The following is a 10,507-nucleotide window of genomic DNA, read 5'->3' as shown; positions in this document are numbered from 1 at the left end:
GTGGTTAAAAATCTACGCAGACACCCTGGGGAGAAGGGGCTTGGTCTCGGGGGGATGGGAGATAGACTGCGTTTTATCCAAATTGGGAGGTTAGGATTTGTCACTGATCCCAGGAAAGGTGCTGAATCGGAGGGTGGGGAGTCGTTCCTCCATCTCTTTCCAAGATTGTGTAAGTCATCCCTACCTGAACATAAATCCTGTCTTCTTTTTTTTGTTTTGTTTGAAACTTAAATAGCTAGAGTGGTTCTGTGGTCTGCCACCAAACCTTAATTGATACAGATTGTAAGAGACAAACCCAGCAGATATTGTCCAAAAGGAAGTTAGTGAAGAGAAAGTAATAGTAGACAAAGTGGACCTCAGGGCACAAATCATTATTGAGAATTAAAGAGGTCACTGCATAACGATTAAAGAAAGAATTAATTGGAAGCATTAACCATTCTGAACATGTGTGCACCTGCCTAATGATAGAGCTTCAAATGTATATGAAACAAAAAGCAGTTAAAGGAAAGATTAATAAATCAGTAAATTCACCACAATATATTACACCACCTCTCACTATAATTGGCAGCTCAAGCAGACAAAACTAGTAAGAACATAGGGAAAATTGAACAAGCTTGATTAACGGACATCTCAAAAGATTATTTTCAAGTTCACGTCAAACATTTACTAAAATTCACCATGTCCAGGATTGCAAATATTAAAAGAATCAGCATCATACAGACCATGTTCTCAAACTGTGATAGAACAAAATCAAATTGATAATAAAACTAAAATTAAGCCTTCCTATGTTTGGAAATTTTAATTTATGAGTTTAAAAATATACGTCCAAATAATTGATCCAAGAAGAATTATAATGAAAATCTAAAAATGGAACTGAACAACAATAAAAAAAAACTGCATATGAAAACTTGTGGGGTGTAGCACAAGCAGTACTTAGGAGGAAATGTATAGCCTTAAAATGAAAAAGATGAGGGTGGCCGGATGGCTCAGTTGGTTAAAGAGCGCAAGCTCTTAACAAGGTTGCTGGTTCAATTCCCACATGGGATGGTGGGCTGCGCCCCCTGCAACTAAAAATTGAAAACGGCGACTGGACTTGGAGCTGAGCTGCGCCCTCCACAACTAGATTGAAGGACAATGACTTGGGGCTGATGGGCCCTGGAGAGACACACTGTTCCCCAATATTCCCCAATTTTAAAAAAAGGGATACTTGAATCTAAGGAAAAAAGAAAACCAAATATCTAAAAAAAGAAGAGAGAGAGAGATCAACAAAACCAAAAGTTGATTCTTTGAAATGAGTAAAATAGGCAAGCCTCTGGCAAGAATGAAAGGAGAGAAGATACACATAAATAATGCTTGAAAGGAAAAGAGAAAAATAACCACACACCCAACAGCCATTTCAAACCTAATGGAAGACTGGGGTAAGCATGGGAGCTTGAACACCTGTGTGGTCCCTGCTTCTCAAAACACACAAAAGTGACAGTAAGGGGATGACATATGTAAAAAGAAATAAATTCACCAAAGAAAGGGAGAGGAGTAACTACCAAGAAAATTTTGGAAGCTGGAAGACAGGTGGACGAGTTATAACTGATTTAGGGACCAGAGCAAACTTTTGAAACAACGGTGGGAGGCGGCCAGCAGCAGGGACTGGTTTGCACAAGAATTGGAGGCACCCGACATCTCAGAAGAAAAAAAATGTGTGCATGTATCGTGGGGGTGGTGAAATAGAAGGACCAGATTTTACTCTCCGGGTAATGAAAACAGAAGGTCTGTGGAAATGAAAATTAAAGCCACCGTGAAGTATCCTTTTATTCCCCCTGATTGGCAGAAATTAGAAAGTCTGACGATACCAAGTGTTAGCAGTGCTATGGAGTAGCAGGAACTCATACACTGTGGGGCAAGAGAGGGGGATGTACGCTGATAGAACCACTTGGAAAACAATTTGGCATGTTCTAGTAGAGCTGAAGACTGCATGTTTATGACATCACAGTGTCACTGCTGGAGAAGTTCTTTCACAAATGTACCAGCTGACATGCACAAATCATTCATAGCAGCATTGTTTATAATAGGCAAAAGCCAGAACCAACACAAATGTCCATGAACAGGAAAATAAACGAACTATGTTAGTCAGATGATGGAAAATTATTCAGCAAGAAAAATGAATGAACTATAGCAATATGCATCAACTTGAATATATGTCACAAATATAATATAGAATGAAAACGAGTTTCAGAAAAATACATCCAGTATGATTCCATTTATATCAAGTTCAAAAAATACAAAACTAAATAATATATCATTTAGAGATCATTCATACTTAGGACAAACATAAAGAAAAGCAAGGAGGGCCGGCCTGGTGGCGCAGGCGGTTAGAGCTCCAAGCTCCTAACTCCGAAGGCTGCCGGTTCGATTCCCACATGGGCCAGTGGGCTCTCAACAAAAAAATAAATAAAAAAACGTAAACACATAAAAAAAAAATTAAAAAAAAAAGAAAAAAAAAGGAAAGAATATTGGTTGCCTCTGTCAAGGGAGGAAAACAGTACGCGGGGACTTCAAAGATATTGGAAATGTCCTCCCACTGGCAGTGGAGACATATGTGTGTCACTTTCTCATCATTCTCTAAACAATTCATATAAGTACTGTGTACTGTTTTGTGTGGATTAGGCTGAATAAGATGAAACTGCCATTTTTAGATAAAAAATAGCTGGATATTAAGCAACATCATCTATTTTTGACCTACCGAATTTCATAATAAAACCAAAAGACTTTATGCTAATAAGTTTGAAACTTTGACAAAATGGGCATGTTTCTAGGAAAATATGGTTTATCAAAAAATTGACTCAAAATAGAAAAATTCACTCTAAAATTCATATGGAATCTCAAGGGACCCCAAATAGCCAAAACAATTCTAAAAAGGAAGAACAAAGTTGGAGGACTCACACTTCCTGATTTTAAAACATATTACAAAGCTACGGGAATTGAAACAGTGTGGTTCTGGCATGAAGACAATAGACAAATGGAACAGAAATAAGCCCTCACATATGTGGTCAAATGATCTTTGAGAGCCAAGACCATTTAATGGGGTAAAGGACAGTCTCTTCAACAAATGGTGGTGGGAAAACTAAATATTCACATGCAAAAGAATGATGTTGGACCCTTATCTTACGTCATATACAAAAATCAACTCAAAATAGATTAAAGACCTAACTGTAATAACTAAAACTATAAAAACTCTAGAAGAAAATATAGGGAAAAAGCTTCCTGGCGTTGGACTGGCCAATGACTTCTTGCAAATGACACCAAAACCATAGGCAACAAGCTCTTTCATCTTGACTGCCAACAGACCATCCAGACTGAGGAAGACCCAGTGTCACGCAGGGGACCCTGCTCGCTGCGCCATTTGTCCTGCAGGGTCTCAGCTCCCGCTCCCCGCCCAAGAACGCAGGACACGGTAAGGCCAAAAAGGAACACCCACGGAGCCATAGATAGGGGAGTCAAACCAATATATTCTCGCTGGCGGCTGGGCTGGAGACACAGGAAGCAGGATCTACATAATCTGCCTAACAGCAGTCCGCGCTTGCCAGCCACCATCTTCTTGCTAGCCCCCATTCCCTTTCTGCTAGCATAGCCACAGCTGTTATATTAGTGGTCAATGGCTTACGGGTTACAGCTGACGGCCAACTAGCCACAGCTGCTGGCATCTGATCACAGTTGATGGCCATTTACTACCCGAGCCAGCACCTTTCTATGTGAGGCCGAGAGCCTGGAAACTGTTTTTTGGGGTTTTGTCCCCACACTCCACCCCTACAGGGTCTCGCCTCACAATCTACGCGACAAGCGTCTTCTGCGAGGGGCCCTGTGCAAGGAGCCTGGAGGTGAATGCACTATCCTGAACACAGCCAGGCTCTCTGGGCACAGCCAGGGTTTCTCAGGGCACCACCAGTACTTCTGGGCACAGCCAGACATCCTGGGCTTCTTAGGGTACCACCTGTTTCCCTGGGCACAGCCAGAGTTTCTCAGGGCACTGCCACTCTCTCTGGACACAGCCAGACTTCCTGGACTCAGCCAGGGCTCACAGGGCACTGCCACTCTCTCTGGACACAGCCAGACTTCCTGGACTCAGCCAGGGCTCACAGGGCACTGCCACTCTCTCTGGACACAGCCAGACTTCCTGGACACAGCCAGGGCCTCAGGGCACTGCCACTCTCTCTGGGCACAGCCAGACTTCCTGGACACAGCCAGGGCTCTCAGGGCACTGCCACTCTCTCTCTGGGCCTCTCGGGGTACTGTGCTGGAACAACAGCGGCTCACATCAAGGTGCTTACATATTATCAATGGCGGCCAGTCAAGACACAAAAGCAAACATCAAACCAGTCCCACTACATGGTGGTATGTTCCCAAACAGTCAAGCGTCCATTAAATTAGGGATGGAAGGCAATTCCTCATAGTCCATAGTCATTCGCCAGGGCTGTCCTGGGGGTGAGGGATGACCTTGACCTCACCCTCATCTCCCACGGAGGACTCAGCATGCATTTCCTCCTGGGACAAGTCCCACATCCAAGTTGCCTCAGCAAGCAGTTCCCAGCCCACAGGGCGGCAACAACCTTCGCTTTCTCCGGCCTCTGCTGGTTGGGGAACCATCCACATCTTTCCACCCCTCCACGGGAATCGAGCTTTCCGGCAGCTGCTCCTCCTGGTCTTCCTCAGACTGAGCTTTCATACGCACAAACTGCTCCACTGCCCTTCGGAAAGCTTTGGCCAGCACCGTATCCTGCCCACTACGCCATGTGTCACGCAGGGGACCCTGCTCGCTGCGCCATTTGTCCTGCAGGGTCTCAGCTCCCGCTCCCCGCCCAAGAACACAGGACACGGTAAAGCCAAACAGGAACACCCACGGAGCCATAGATAGGGGAGTCAAACCAATATATTCTCGCTGGCGGCTGGGCTGGAGACACAGGAAGCAGGATCTACATAATCTGCCTAACAGCAGTCCGAGCTTGCCAGCCACCATCTTCTTGCTAGCCCCCATTCCCTTTCTGCTAGCGTAGCCACAGCCGTTATATTAGTGGCGAATGGCTTACGGGATACAGCTGACGGCCAACTAGCCACAGCTGCTGGCATCTGATCACAGTTGATGGCCATTTACTACCCGAGCCAGCACCTTTCTATGTGAGGCCGAGAGCCTGGAAACTGTTTTTTGGGGTTTTGTCCCCACACCCAGAAACTTCGGGGCCATGTGAGCCATGACCACGGCGACATTGGCAAGCACCAGAAGCACCCGGAAGGCTGAGGTAATGCTGGTGACATGCATCATCGCAGGATCAACTTCAACAACTATCACCCAGGTTACTTTGGGAAAGGTGGTACCATGAGGCATTACCACTTAAACAGGAACCAGAGATTCTGCCCAACTGTCAACCTTGATAAACTGTGAACCTTGGCCAGAGAACAGATATGGGCAAATGCTGCCAGAAACAAGACTGAAGCTGCTCCTATCATTGACGTGATGTGATCAGAATACTTACTACAAAGTTCTGGGGAAGGGATAGCTCTCAAAGCAGGCTGGCATCGTGCAGGCCAAATTTTTCAGCAGAAGAGCTGAAAAGAAGATCAAGGGTGTTGCAGGGGCCTATGCCCTGGTATCATGAAGCCACATGGAGGGAAGTTCATTAAACGCTCAGGTGTTTTTCAAAAAAAATAAAAAAGCATAGGCAACAAAAGCAAAAGTAGACAAATGGGTCTACATCAAACTTAAAACCTTTTGTGCATCAAAGTACATAATCAACAGATTGAAAGGCCTTCTACAGAATGGGAGAAAATATTTGCAAATCATATATCTGATAAGGGGTTAATATCCAGAGTATACAAAGAACTCCTACAACTCAACAACAAAAATCAAACTGCCCAATAAAAAATGAGCAAAGGAGTTCAACAGACATTTCTCCAAAGAGGACATACAGATGGCCAATAAACATATGAAAAGACGCTCAACATCACTAATCATTGAGAAATATAAATCAAAACCACAACGAGATATCACCTCATACCCATGAGGACGGTTACTATAAAAAAAAAGAAAATGTCAAGTTGATATGGGAGCCCCCTCACTATAAAAATTTTAAGTCTCCTTGTCCCGAGTTTCTTAGCTCCGTAGCCCCTGGCTTTCATTCCTCTTCTAATCAGTTTCTGAATCCTAGACTAAAGATTTCTCCTAGCCTGAGTCACAGAATATCTCTCACCCCTGCTTCTGATAACTACTTAAAAGCCTGTGACTTCCCAACATCCCCCAAGCCCTTCCGGACCTGACTCTTGGATAATTCCATCCCAGAGACCAAATAGGCTTTAACATTCCCCCAGGCCAGCATACTTGTTGATTGTAATCATTGAAGCCTAATGTTTTTCCAACCCATTCTGGGCCCAGCTCCTGGACAATTGATGCCACCTGAATGACTGGTTGAATGGCCACGGGCTCTATAGAGCTAATGGATTTATTAATTAAAATCTATTTTTCCTCATGCAGGGGCCTTGGGGATACAGAGGATACCCCAGCAAGATTGCCATTCGCAGCCAAAGAAGCCAACATGGTCTTCCAGGCGGATCTCGAGACCCCTTCCTCTCATCAGATAGGGCGAGAATTCTTCCTGCGATCAGATAGGGCGAGAATTCTTCCTGCGATCAGATAGGGCGAGAATTCTTCCTGCGATCAGATAGGGCGAGAATTCCGAGAATCTTCAATAGGTAGGGACAGCTCTATGCCCCTGCCCAGCAGGAAGCAGATACAGAAGAAAAGACCTCCTGTCCGTCAACTTCCCATAGAGATTTTATGGGGATCGCGTCTCTCAAGGGGAGAACAAGGCAGGCAGTTAGAGCTAGGCATCGGGTCTCTGCATTCCTGCACTTCGAACATCACCCACAGAATGCGACTGCCCAAAAGACCTCCCCTCTCCGCCCCAAACTTCCCCTTTTCATTGTAATTATCTACCCCTATGAGGAACAAATGGGTACAAAATACACAACTAGATTCAACAGGCCACTCACACCTGCGCAGTAAGGGCCACAACGACCTTCATTTCACCTGGGCCTCATTATATCATACATATGCCCAGAGGTTCATTAATATCATAATAAACTAAATTCTGGGAAGGGAACCTGCACCGTCTAAAAAGATGAGGTAGTAGCCTCTTGTCAATCACAGGTGTCAATCACGTGGTCCCACGCCTGGAAAGGAACAGCCCATTCTAGAGAAAAAAGGGATAAAAACTCCAAGTCTTGGCCAGTCAGGACTTTTTGAGCCTCTTCTTTTGCTCAGTCCACTCCAAACCCTTTGGAGTGTACTTTTTCTCCTAGTGATGCCACCTTGGGCCCTCAAGAGCCCAAGCTCTTGAACCGAGCTCTACTGCTCGGGTTCACTCCTATTTCTTTGAATGTATTATCTCTTCTAATACTCTTTCACCACTTTATTTCCATGTCTCATTCAGTTCTTTGCTCGAGACGCCAAGAACCTGGACACCGCACCGAGAAGGGCCTGCTCTCCGGTAACAAAGTGTTGGCAAGGATGTGGAGAAACTAGAACACTTGTGCATATGTTGATGGGATTATAAAATGGTACAACTTCCATGGGAAACGGTACGGAGTTTCCTCAAAAAAATTAAAAATAGAATTAGCACAGGATTCAGCAATCCCACTTCTGGGTATATGTCCAAAAGAACTGAAAGCAGTGATATTTGCATATCCATGATCATGGTTGCACTATTCACAATAGCCAAGAGGCAGAAGCAATCTGAGCGTCCATCCACTGATGAATAGATAAGCAAAACATGGTCTACCAATACAATGGTCTCTTATTCCACTTTAGAAAGGAAGGAAATCCTGCCGCATACTACAACATGGATGGACCTGGAGGACATGCTTTGTGAAATAAGCCAGTCACAAAAGACAAGTGCTGTAAGATTCTCCTTATATGAGTCATGTAAAGCAGTCAAATTCAGAGAGGCAGAAAGCAGAAGGGTGGGTGCCAGGGGCCGGGGGAGGGGAGAAAGAGAGGTGTTTAATGAATGTAGAGTTTCAGTTTTGCAAGATGAAAAAGTTCTGGGACCTGTTTCACAACAATGTGAGTGTACTTAACACAATTGAACTGTACACTTGAAAGTGGTTAAGATGATAAACTTTATGTTATGTATTTTTGACCACAATAAAAAAATTGACTCAAGAAGAAACAGGAAATCTGAACAGTCTGTGGGACGGAGTCCCAGAGAGCAGTTTCCAGGCTCTTGGCCTCACGTGGAAAGGTGCTGGCTCGGGTAGTGAATGGCCATCAACGGTGATTGGCTGGCCATCAGCTGTGGCTAGTTGGCCGTCAGCTGTAACCGGTTAGCCATTGGCCACTGATATAACTGCCGTGGCTGAGCTAGCAAGAAATGGGGGCTAGCAAGAGCGGATTGCCGTTAGCAAGGGGTTGGTTGGTTGGTAGAGAAGCGGACGGCGGGTTGTGGCTAGCAAGTGGGGTTAGCAAGTGTGGATGGCGATTACAGATTGTGTGGATCCTACTTCCTGTGTCTCCAACCCAGCCGCCATCAAGAATATAGTGGTATGACTCCCCTATCCATGGCTCCGTGGGTGTTCCTTTTTGGCCTCACCATATCCTGCGTTCTTATGTGGGGAGCGAGAGCTGAGAGCCTGCATGTCACAGTCCCATAATTATTAAAGAAATTGGATCAGTAGGTTAAAATGTATGCATGGAGGGGCAGGAGGCTGCAAAAACAAGGAAGGCCTAGATAGTATTACAGGTGAATTCTATCAAACCTTCAAGGAAATGATAACCCCTCTTAGATAAATTGTTCCAGGGAACAGAAAAAGAGGAAATGTCCTCCGAATGCATTTTATGATGTCTTGATAGCAAAACCCAACAAGGATTGTACAAGGCAAAAAAAAAAAAAATCCAAACCAGAACTGTATATGAATAAAATACACCATGACAAAGTTGAGTTTAGCTCAGAAAATGCAAGGGTGGTTTAACGTTAGAAAATCAATTAACGTATTTTACCATATTAACAGATGAGAGGAGGAAAAGCTTGTCATCACCTCAATGCAATCAGAGAAGGCATTTGATAAAATTTAACATATAGCAAACTAGGACTGGAAGGGAATGTCCTTAACTCGTAAAGGTGTCTACCAAACACCCCCTGTAAACATCATACTTAATCATCAAACATTGAGAACATTCTCTTTGCTTCCATTCAATGGTGCACTGTCCGGGGAAGTAAAGCGAGAAAAAGAAACCACAGTTAAAAGGACTGGAAAAGAAGAAACAAAACAGTCATTACTGGCAGATGACATGATTATTATGTAAGGCGAAAACCAAAAAGTGTCCACAAAGGGAATCCAGAATTATTAGACTTCATACAAGTTCTATTATTCAAAGCTTCTCCCCCACCATCAGCCCGCCACGTACCTCCTGGTGTTCTAAATCTCTCCCTGGATCCTTCTTGGCCATCTGGCCTTCCCCCATGCCCCTGGTCTCCCTTCTGAGTTCCCTCTAGGGACCTACTCCCACCCACAGTGTTCCAGTCACTCCGAGCTGAGTTTCTCACACCAAGACTCCAACAGCTCCACTGGCCCCTGGGCCCCTCAGTCCTCCCGTCCTTCCCCCCACTGGCACCCCTGCCCCTTAGAGAGCAACACCCCAGCAGAAAGGACCCAGGGGTCTCCTGGATTCTGCTGCCTTCACTGGTTACACCCCATCCAATGCCAAGTCTCTAGGATTCTGCCCCCTACCCAGAGCATCTCTGGAATGCATCCACCTCTGTCCTTGTCCAGAGCCACCCCTCCAGGCTTCCCCACCTTCTCCACCCCAGGACCACCAGCTTGCACTTGTCCAAACGCAAAGCTGTTCACAAGACCATGACCAAGTTCTCCTTGATTTGCTGACCCCTACACCCTCGAAGCCTACCTCCACCAACCTTCTGCTCCAGGTAGGGCAAAACACCCCATGGACATGTCACCTGCAGTCCCAGCTTTGGGCCGTCCCCATCTCCCCTCCTGCCCAATGCTTGCCAAGGTTCAGGGCTCAGGGCCACATGGCTTGATGGTTAAGTGCACGGGCCCTGTGATGGACTCTTAGCCTTGCCACAAGCTGTGAAAACTTGTGTCAATTTCCTGATCCCTCCTATGTATTTCCTCACCTGTGACTGGGGGAAATAGCTGTTCCCCTCTTGAGGCCACTGGAAGGACTGAATGAGTTAATATACCCAGAATCCTTGGCTCTGCCCCAGTACTTCAGGAGGACAGCCATAGTAGTAGCTTCACTTCCTCCCCCTGATACCCTGAGCGCCCCTAGACTTGATTCCCGTCCTTGGTGCCCTCCACAGATAGGCTCTCCTGGCAGTGGGGACTTACCTGTTGGCAAGTAATTCTGCCCAAGATCCAAAAGTCTCTTGAGGCCGGCGGCAGTGGACTTTGTCTCTGAGCGGCGCTAATGCCAAGCCTAAGCCTGGCACCCAGTAGGCACTTC

The sequence above is a fragment of the Rhinolophus hipposideros genome, assembly GCF_964194185.1.
Source record: "Rhinolophus hipposideros genome assembly, chromosome: X".
NCBI lineage: Eukaryota > Metazoa > Chordata > Mammalia > Chiroptera > Rhinolophidae > Rhinolophus > Rhinolophus hipposideros.
The sequence above is the reverse complement of the archived record's forward strand: the minus strand, read 5'-3'. Positions refer to the sequence as shown.